This window comes from Glycine max, chromosome 12, assembly GCF_000004515.6.
Source record: "Glycine max cultivar Williams 82 chromosome 12, Glycine_max_v4.0, whole genome shotgun sequence".
NCBI lineage: Eukaryota > Viridiplantae > Streptophyta > Magnoliopsida > Fabales > Fabaceae > Glycine > Glycine max.
In genome coordinates, this window is record NC_038248.2 from 9,115,118 (window position 1) to 9,127,008 (window position 11,891).

General features: G+C 29.1%; 1 pseudogene; it reads left to right on the forward strand.

Moving 5' to 3' along the window:
- The first annotated feature begins 2,545 nt into the window (after nucleotides 1-2,545).
- LOC100815947 (uncharacterized) lies at nucleotides 2,546-4,241 on the forward strand (annotated as a pseudogene).
- The last annotated feature ends 7,650 nt before the right edge of the window (nucleotides 4,242-11,891 follow it).

The following is an 11,891-nucleotide window of genomic DNA, read 5'->3' on the forward strand; positions in this document are numbered from 1 at the left end:
AGTGCAAACCAAAAGTAAAAACCTATCATTCCTTTTCTTATCAGAACCTATCAATCCCATTCTTCTCATACAATTATTTTTCCAGTGTTCCTGATCTTAAAATTTTAAGCAACCACTCGTCTCCCACCAAATGGATAATGCTAGAAAAGTAGGTATTTTTATGTGTATTCTGATTCTAATCATGGATGTTATAGCCGGGATTCTCGGTCTCCAGGCTGACATAGCACAACACAAGGCATCCATGTAGCTAGTAGCTCTATTTATGAAGTGCACTTAAGAAATGGGTGTGCAAAGACAATTTCAATGATGTGGAATATTCTATGTTAAACCTTCATATATATATATATATATATATATATATATATATATATATATCAAACAGGTTAAGCACTTAAAATTGTGGATACTTGAGAGTAGAAGGGCAAGTCATCAAGCCTACATGTTGGGGTTGAGTGCAGCAGTGTTTTTGGGAATAGCCCATCTTATAGTCAATTTGCTACGTTACCTCCCTTGCAATGTAAAGACTTCCTCCTGTAACGGTAAGCCATTCAGTGTGGCTTGCCTTATGGTAACTTGGTAGTGTATCTTTCTTTCTTCTATAATTCCTTGTTTGTATACCAAAGGAACACCAACATATATGTATCATTCACCAAAGAGTAAACCTTCACTTTGGTCTGTCAACTATATTATTATTCTCTTTTCTAATTAGAGTACTTAAATTAATAAAATTATGTAAATAATTCTTGAAGTATTGAATATTTGTCAATTTACTAATGTTTAGGAACAAATTTTAAGGATTTTTAACTTCTCGGGTACCATTTATTTACACTATGATTTTTAATATATATTTAGAGATTATTTATATAATTTGTTTATTTGAAAACTATTTAGAAGAGAGAATAATACTTTATATCCATGAAATTGATGGTTTATTCTTCATTAAACTTATATCCGGCCTTTTCTTTTCTCCTTTTGATTGTGTTGTTGATCAGGATCTTGTGCGGCGTTGGATTGTGCACGCTGGCGATGGGGACCATAGCAAACAAAAGTTCAAAAGATCTCTCTGGTTTATCAGACAATCACTTGCTGAAAGTTGGTGGCATTTGTTGTTTTAGTCATTGTATTTTATGTATCACATATTACCTTTTAGCTACCACGGGGTCTAGCTCAATTGTTGAGTTGGAGTCTAGTATATTTAATTTGTTCAACCGGTTATCATAGAGTCTAGCTTAGTTGTTGAACAAGAGTTTATAATAACTGTTGAGTAAGATACTACGAGGTCTAACTGAGTTGATGAATATAAATCTAGCTCAATTATTTAGTAGACCGTGTGACTTGTGTAAATTTCTTATTATTTTTCTCCAATCTTATGATAAAAAATTACGTTTTAGCCATATTGATTCTATGAGCAATAGGAAATGTTTTTTTTTAAGTTAATAATAGAATATTTTATTTCTGTTTTTATTTTAAATCCAATTATTATTGTATATACTTGCTTTGTTCCTATTATAAGACTCAATTTCGTAATTCATCAAGATTAAGTAAAATAGTTAATTTAGTCAATAACAATAAATTTCTCTTAATTTTTTTTTTCAAAACTATCATTAGTTATGTTTAATAAAACTAACTGAAAAGTGAGCTGATAGTTGAAAGCTGAAAATTAACTTATTAAATTATAAGTATTCAGTTAAACTAGTTGTTAGAGTAATTAAAAAGTGTAAGGAGACAAAAAAAATCATAATTTATTTAAAAATGACGATTGGGGAATTAGGTAAATATATTTATAATAAAAATGAAAGAAAATATAAAAAGTTAAAAGTTAGAAGCTAACGTTTAAAAAAATACTACTTCAAGTAACATTTCAAAAAATAGTAAAAGATATTAAGAAGTTACTACAAAAGCTAGTTTACAGTCAAATAAATTTTTTAACTAGTAAAAAAGATTAAAAAAATGCTTTGCCGGACATAGTCATTGTCATAATTAATACTTTTTTTTCTCTTTTAATTGTTTGTAATATATTCTCTCTCTTATTTTAATTAGGGATATTCTATTATAAAAATAATTAATGCAAAGAACATTATAAATTAAGTCTTTCAAAATATAGTATATGTTTGACAAGACTAATAGAAAAGTTAGCTAGAAGTTACAAAATTAGTTAAAAATTAAAAAATTAATTTATTAAATTGTAAATGTTCCATAAACTAACGGTTGAAAAGTATAAAAATAATAAAAAATAATGAAATTATGATTCTTTTTTAAAAAGGGTAATAAGAAAATTTGATAAATATATTAAGAATAAAAATTGAAGAAAATTAATATAAAAGGTTAGAAACTAAAACTGTTGTTCTAAAGATTGTTACTTCAAATAAAGTTTAAAAAAACGTCAGAAGTTATTAAAAAAAAATTAAAAACTTAATATTTTAGTTATTAAAAAAATTAAAAACTAATTAAAATATCTTGTTAAAGATAATGACCATCACACTACATTTATTTCCCTACTGTTTTTTTTATCTTAAACTTGAAAAGAAGAACACTTCTCCCACAAATGGCTAGAGTAGCAGGCATTTTTCTGTGCCTCCTGATTTTAATCACGGATGTTACAGTTAGGATTCTTGGCTTTGAGTCTGAAATAACACAAAACAAGGTATGCTAATTAATTGAAGCTAGCTCTAATTTGTCAAGTGCATTCAAGAAATTAATGGGTACAAAGACAAGACAATTTAAATGTACTGAAATCCATGTTAAACTCCCATTTTTGTTTTCAACAAACAGGTTAAGCACCTAAGATTGTGGATATTTGAGTGTAGAGAGCCAAGTCATCAAGGCTTCATGTTGGGGTTGGGTGCTGCAGTGCTTTTGGGACTAGCCCATGCCATAGCCAACTTGCTTGGTGGCTGCAATTGCATTTGTTCTCAACAAGAGTTTGAGAAGGCTTCCAACTGCTTGCCTAATTTTAACTTGGTAGTGCATACCTTTCTCTGTTTCGTCCGTTGAAGTATTCACTACTGATATAATTAAAATAGTGTATACAAGGGAATAACTTTTAGCTCCAAAATGTAATTTCAATTCTTAGAGTGAGTTTAGACCGAAACTTGTGTATACTATTTTTGTTATATCTAGAGTTGTGCAAAAATTGGTTTGGAGAAAAAACCGAACCAAACAGTTCCATATTGATTTAAACAGTTTGATTTTTAAACCAAATGTGAGAACTGATTTTTAAAATCAGTTTGAAATCGAATTGATCTTAAAAACTAGATTGAAGATTGAACTAATTTCAAATTAGTTTTCAAATTATTTTTTTATAAATATTTTGATTTTAGGAAAAAAGTCAATTATTAAATATACCAAATCAATTTTAAAACCAGTTCAGTTCGAATGAAACTTTTTTGATAAAATAGTTCAATTTTATTTAACCAAACCAGTTTGGTTTAAAAACTAATCCGATTCGATGCAGTTAGGTATTGGTTCAGTTCAAACCAATTTATATCCACACCCCTATGTATCACTAATCAATATCAAGTTTCCAATAACAACTTGTTTGCAAACCAAATGATTACTACCATGGATCATTCACTAATTTATATATATATATATACCTTTCTTCTTTTCCATTTTGATTGTGTTGTTCATCAGGGTTGTGTTGGCCATTGGATTGTCCATGCTGGTGATAGGGATCATGTGAAACAATAGGTCAGATGGTTCCTGTGGTTTCTCACAACATACTGGAAAAATTCTAATTGTATTTTGATTTAATTTAATTTGGTTATATCTTTATTCTTAAAATCACTAATCGTATCCCCTCTTGTATTGTTGCTTTGGTTTTTAATAAAATGCCATAAGTTTATTCCTGTGTAAAAAAACCACTAATCATATAGGCCGGTACTGATTTGTTGCAATCATTAATTTTTTTAGTTATTGTGATTAGAACAATAATTTAAACTTTTTTAGTTGACATTAATTAAGACAATGATTTAGAATTTCTTAATTACCATAATTAAGACAATATAATTTAGACTTTTCAAATTACCTTAATTATAGGATCAATTAGATTTTATTGTTTCTCTTTTTATTTAGGCGGGATTTTGTATATAATGTACATGTACATAAACCTGTGAATATTGCTTTTAAAAATAATCATTTCTTCATCTCAGAACCTATCAAAATCCCATTCCTCATACAATTATTTCCCCAGTGTTTCTGATCTCAAAATTGTAAAGGAACTCGCCTCCCCAGATGGATAATGCTAGAATAACAGCAGGTGTTTTTCTGTGTATTCTAAATTTAATAATGGATGTTATAGCTGGGATTTTGGGCTTCCAGGCTGATGTAGCACAAAACAAGGTATGCATATATGTAGCTAGTAGCTCTATTTGGGAACTGCATTTAAGAAATGTGTACAAAGACAATTTCAATGATGTGGAAACTTTCATAGTTGTATATACCGAACAGGTTTAGCACTTAAAATTGTGGATATTGCAGTGTAGAGGGACAAGTCATCAAGCCTACATGTTGGGGGTGAGTGCAGCAGTGTTTTTGGGAGTAGCCCATGTTATAGTCAATTTTCTATGTTGCCTCCCTTGCATTGTGAAGACTTCCTTCTGTAAGCAACTTAGAGTGGGTTTCCTTTTGGCAACTTGGTAATGTATCTTTCTCTCTTCTAGGACAAATTTTTAAGATTTTTATTTGGAGTACTATTCAGTACTATGATTTTTAATATTTCTAGAGATTTTGCTTATTTTAAGACTATTTAGGACAGAGAATAATACTTTATGGATGAAATTGATGGTTTGTTATTCATTAAACTTATACTCTTTTCTTTTCTCCTTTTGATTGTGTTATTGATGATCAGGATCTTGTGCGGCATTGGGTTGAGCACGCTGGTGATGGGGAGCAAAGCAAACAAAAGTTCAGAAGATCTATGTGGTTTCTCAGACAATCACTTACTGGAAATTGGTGGCATTTGTTGTTTTATTCATTGTATACTATATTATGTAACGCATATTACGTTTTAGCTATTGTGGGGTTCAGCTTATATGTTGAGTAAGTTATTGGATAGTGCACGTGAATTATTGTAAACATTCTATTTTATTATGTGTTTTATTCTTATGAATAATATATATATATATATATATATATATATATATATATATATATATATATATATATATATATATATAATATTGATATTAATTAAAATATTATATAAAACATAATTGCTGATTGTGCCATGTATTTAGCAAACAAAAGTTAAGAAGATCTCTAGTTTCTCATCGATCTCACTTACTGGAAATTGGTGGCATTTATTGTTTTATTCAGTGTTATGTTATTATATTATGAAACGCATATTACGATTTAGCTATCATGTGGTCCAACTTACATGTTGACCAAATTATTGGACAAGGTGCTTGAATTATTGTAAATATATTATGTGTTTTTATTCTTATGGATAATACATATGTATATATAATATTGATATTAATTAATATATTATATAAAAGATGATTGCTCATAGTCTCAGGTATTTGCATGTTAAACACTAGTTATAATAGGTCTCATTAGAGGTATAAGTGAATTGGTTTAGGTTGAGTTTGGTTAAATTTGTAACTTTACTAAAAAAAATTTAAAGGATTGGTTTGACTCAATTTTTTAAGAAAAAAAATGAATTCTAACTCAAATTAATCTGTTTGTAAATGGGTTAGGTTTGATCAATGGGTCAAAACATTTAATTTTGTATGTTTTTTAATGTAATATTTTTTTAAAGCTAAAATTATTATTAAATAAATCAGATACAACTGTTTTTTGTTAGATTTTTTATTAAAAAGAAAATTTCATGATAAATCTATCTATTTTATCATGGGGATAAAAAATTAAGTATATAATATTTGAGATAAGAAGTTTCAATAAATATGGTGATGAAGGGTTTCAAATACTTTTTTCTATCAAAATCAATCAAACCCTTATCGATAAGTCTATGTAATTAATAGTCAATCTGATATATTGCATATATTATTAATAATAATAATTTAATACAAATTAACATGCCAGGAGATTTATATATTAAAACACATAAATCAACCCAAAATTCAATAAATTTGATTGATTGAGTTCGGGTATGACTCAAAAATAAAAATTATCCAACTCAAATTATTTGGATTAATTTGAGTCAATTCGGATTCATAAGTGACTTGTATTCGCTTACACCCCTAATCATAATTAATTTTTTTCTTGTGAAATCAAACAAAATAAAAATCAAAATTATCATCAATAAAAATGTACAAGCAAGTTTTATTTTTTTTCTATGAAATCAATGAAGCTTAATTCGAATGCATCAATTAAAACTAATCAATCAATCAATATTTATTATCAATATCTCATTTTAAAAAAAAAAAAAATAAACGGCCAATAATTATAGATTGACAAAACTGAATTTCTAAAATTGATCAAATTAAAATTGATAATTTCTAACGTAAATTATAAATAACTGAATTTATACTTTATTGCTGCATTTTCACATGATGAGAAAATTGAATTATAACGTGATTATACAATTTTTAAAAAATAAGAACCTATATAGATATAGAAGATAAAAACTGAAGATGGTGACGGAATATTTGCTGGACCAAATTTTACCCTTCTTAATTTAAAACTCAGTTGACTTTTCAACATAAAATTTATACTTTATTTCATTTATTTGAGTTCAATAAGAATGTGACGGTGATGGTGAGGAAGGGATGCCGCAGCTAATCGTCGGATAACTTCCATTGGTTTTAATGGTGAGGGTGGCGTGGCTGAATATATATGACAAATCATAAATCTCAGAAAAAAGGTATGCATGATATGATTCTGCTTCCTAAATCCTTTTATATTCTTTTCTATGGTTGTATTGATTTCTTTTTTATGGTTGTTGGAACTATCGTGAAATCAATTGGGATTCTTTTTCTACATATTTGAGAAAGAGTAATGCAAACTAGGTAGACTCTACTTCTCATGTAAACCTTTTCTATACTTTTGATCATTGTTTAATTTTTTTTTTCCGTTTCTGTATGTATAGATCTTGAATCAATAAGAAAAGTAAGTGTCGTGGATTTGAAACGCAAAAAAGGTATGCTTCAAGTTTTGTATTATTCTTTACGTTTTGGTGAGAGATTTTAACTCTTGATAAAAGATTCTACTTTGCTCTCACAAGATTTTTTTTCATCTTTTCAGCAAATGAAGGTCATTGTTTTGTAACTCAAAAACAGGTTCCTAACCTAGAAAAAATGTATACTTTTTCATGATTATCTGGAAAAATATAAAATTTTCATTGCCTCTTCTACATTTTTTTTAAAAAAACAAACAGGTAGTGATTATAATTTAAAAAAAAAACCTATCTTTCTCCTATTCTACAATAATCATGATTTCTGGTAGTTTGATTTAATTTATCATACTATATATATATATATATATATATATATATATACTTTACCACTGTATACAAGGTTTCTTAATATAATGTATGTTTTTCCATATAATTTCCGTTGTGTCTTCTACATTTTTTTTTTTAAAAATAAACGGCTAGTGATTATAGATTGATAAGATATGAGCACTTATTTTATAAGAGGAAATATGGAGAGTTAGATGGACCATATAATTATACATGTAGGGATTAAATTTAATGTAAAAAAGTCATATGATATTAAATTTTAATTTATCATATTTAATTATACGATTGAGGTTTAATCCTCTCACTCTCATATAAATTATATTTTTCTCATATAATATTTCCTCAATAAAATATTTTATCAAATAGTGTGCTACAAGGTATTTTCTTAAAAAAAATCCAAAAATTAGAAAAACTTCATCTTTATACTTAAAACTAAACTTGACTATCTCTATCATGGTCTATGCAAGAAGAGAATAAAGAAAGAATAGTATAGATCGTGACTTTGTGAGACAGATTCTCATACACTCAATCGAATTCCTACACCAATTGGAATGTCAAATATTTGAACCCTTACCGGTCCCCTTTCTGTCATATGTGCTTCTAAAATAAAATAAAAAAATGGATTTCAAACATGTCACAGAGAAGATTATGTTTCTTAGAAGTGACTGTGTCTTGGAATATATTGTATCTCTTAGATTTTTTGCCCATCAATTAGCTAATTTTGCTTTTATTTGTAAAGAGATAAGTTGGATTGAGGATGTTCATAATCTGCATGTTTCACTACAATAAAATTTTCATGTTCCCCTTAAGAAAATATCCATCCTTTCTTAATTACAAGACTCATTTATGTTCTTTAAGAAAAATAATTTAGTTAATCACATTAAATTAGTTAACTATTTATACTATCATTTTAAAATTATTAATTTTATAATTTTCTATCCACTTAATTGTTTCTCATTAATATTTGAAGAGAAAATAATTAATGCACCTAAAAATTAAAAAAGAATTTTATATAAAAGAACAAACAAATTTTTAAAAAAGAATATTATAATTAGTAACAAAGGAAATATATATTTCGCTAAAAAAAAAGTCCACCTAAATGGAATCCAACACAGTTTTTTTTAGAGGAAAGTTACGAAAGGTTGAAAGTTACGAAAATTATTAGCATTTAATTTAGTTGGCAATCATGTGTAATTGTATATAAATGATTTTTATAATTTTTTTCCATTTCTATCATTATTAAATTTTTTAATTATTGTCATCAACTAAATGATATTTTAATTGGGATAACAATGCATTCATTTCAGAAAATCGAAATTTAGATTTTGTTAAGTAGTTTTATTTATTTATACAAGCTTCCTTGACTTCAGAAAAATAATATTGTAAAAATTAATTTTATCATTGTATTTAATATTAATCGCATTTAATTATTTTTTATTATTTTTTAAATTTTTTTATAGTTCTTCAGTTATTTCTAATTAATAAATAAGCTTTATATTGTGGATTTTTTAATTGATTTTAATTTTTTTAATAATATAAAAATTAATATAATTTATATATAATAAAAAAATTTCTCCTCCAAATTTTTTAGTTACTGTGATCGGATGAGTAATAGGAAATGTTTCTTTTTTATTATAATAAAAAAGAATATTTTATTTATGTATATTACATTCTATGAATAATGATAAAAATCAAATATTAATTACATTTAAGGAATATATATAGGCGAAAATCATGTTTTATCAAATATTAAGATAAATTGATTAATAATTTTAAAAATTAATTGATAAATAAAATCAACTAATAATAAAAAAAATATGTTTATATATAAGAATTGAGAGGTTACTATCTCTACTACGGGACAGGTGTCTTTATTTATTTTTAAAAAAATTCAAAGAGAGATAGATTCACACCAACATGTGTTAATAAAAAATAGGAGACTTTAATGCATATGCATTCATAATACACACAATTTTATATTATTATTCAATCATAAATTATTGTTTGAATTAAGATAATTATTTTTAATAGTTATTACTTCCTGTAACATCCTGAAATATTACAAGTTATAAATCAATGTTTAATTGTATTTATCTTGTTATTTAACTATATGGTTGACTTAAATGATTTGAGGTATGACTTGAGTTAGTCATGTGTAAATTTCTTGATATGGATGTTGAGTTATGTGGAATTTTGTTGAACTAAGTTGAAATTATGAGATTTTAGATTTTTGCCTAAACTTAGTTCAGTAAAATCGCGATCTACGATTTGTTAACTGTTGGATCGTCTTAAAATTTTGCCTAGAGCTTCCTAAGACATTTTTTCACAGTATGACTGTTGGAATTTTGAAAATAACAAATTTTGATCTCTCACCAAGCACGAATGGCGCGCTAAACACAATTCCAACAGAGAGAGAATGACGCTGAGTGCCGAGAGGTGTGCTAAGCCCAATTCCAACAGAGAGGGAATGGCGCTGAGTGCCGAGATGTGTGCTAAGCCCAATTCCAACAGAGAGGGAATGGCGCTGAGCACCCAGAGGTGCACTAAGCGCGATTTGCAGGTTATATATGCGTCCTTAGCATGAAAACACGATTTTTCACTCTACTATTCTCCAAAACGCCACCCAAACCCTAAAACCTCATTTTTCACCACCCAAGACCACCGGTGGCTGTCCTGAGCTGCCGTTGAACCCCCACACCAAGAGGAACACTTTAATCGGAGTGGAATTCTCAGAATCCTCCTCAAGGATTCGGTGGAGAAAATTCCCAAATCCTCCGTTTTAAAGCTTCTCTGAGGTAATCTTCATTCCTAAACCCTTCTCCTAGTTAGTTTGAGTTCCTCTTAATGTTTCTTGTGTGTTGGGTACTGTATTAAGGTGTTTTTACACTTCCCTTTGAAAACCATAGAGAATGAGACATTGTAAAAGTTATCTTGTTATAACATTGAGGTTATTTTTGTGGCATTCACTGAACCCCGGTCACATTGGCGTGATCGGAATTTCAAAACAATGTTTCCTTTTTGTAGAATCCGAAATACCCCTTAGCCCTTTATGTTTTGACAGGGGTATTTAACCCCGAATGTTGTCATTGACCTTGCTTTTGAAATCTATATTGATTTTCCTTCAATTTGACATATAGAGACTTGCGTTTGGATTGACGAGCATGAACGAGAGAGAGACCTCTGAGTAACGCAAAGAGGAACTGACGGAGAGCACATGATAGATGAGGGGATTTTATTATAAAATTTACCATTTTTGATACCATAGTTAGGGTCAGGAAACCTAACTAAGGGAATACATGTCTTTCCATGTTGTATGCTGAGTTTTTCTTTAGAAAACAATGCTTTTGACGAATGGGATGCGGTAAATCTATTGTTGATGAATAAAATAGTTGTCCCTATTTGACTTGTGTTGTTTGAAGACCTGGGAAGTGTGAATCTCAGGCATGAAAAAAAAAATATATGTATATGCGGAATGCGACTTACTGTTGATCTTGCTATTGATGACATTAATTGATATGTGATGATGTGGATATTTATGATGATATTGATTTGAGATTACGTTGCTAATGAAGATCATGTCAACATGAATTGATGTTATTATTGATGATTATGTGAATATGAAATGAGGTTATTGCTGTTGTTGTTGATAACGTCATTAAGATGAAATGATGTTTATGTTGAGAATGATATTGAAATGGAATGTTGATGATGTTGGAAATACATTGAGATGTGCATGTTATGTATATTCATGAGGGGTGCAGTGACCTTGTCGGATGTCCCTTGTGTGGGAGACTAGAGTGATTAAAGAATTTAAGCATCTATGAGGGGAATGCTTAGGAGCTTTAATTCATCCATGATCATTATATTTAATGGTGCCTATGTTTCATACGTTGGATATTGTGTATGTTCGTGGGGGGGTGCATTGACCTTGTCGGATGTCCCTGGTGGGAGAAAATAGAGTGGTTAAAGAGTTTAAACATCTTTGAGGGGATGTTTAGGATCTTTAATTCATCCATGGTCTTTGTACTTGATGGTGCTCACGTTCATACGTTGTATGTTATGTATGTTCATGGGGGGTGCATTGACCTTGTCGGATGTCCCTGGTGGGGGAAAATAGAGTGGTTAAAGAGTTTAAGCATCTCTGAGGGGATGGCTTAGGATCTTTAACTCATCCATGATCATTGTACTTGATGGTGCCCATGTTTCATGCCTTATATGACACAGGAAATAGTATGTACTTTGTACTAGGGGGTGCGTCACCTAATAGGAAACTCCCTTGTGGCCCAGGCTGATCACCGAGGGGGGGGGGGGGGGGGGAGTTACGGTGCATGACTGGGTGGCCTCGACAATTACTGCATAGTTTCACTAAGTGAGGTGTCGTATGGACACGCTTAGGCTATTTCCTTGGTTGATGGTACGTATCACATTACATCTGAGAGTTGAGGTTAGGTGCATGCATCATTCTGAG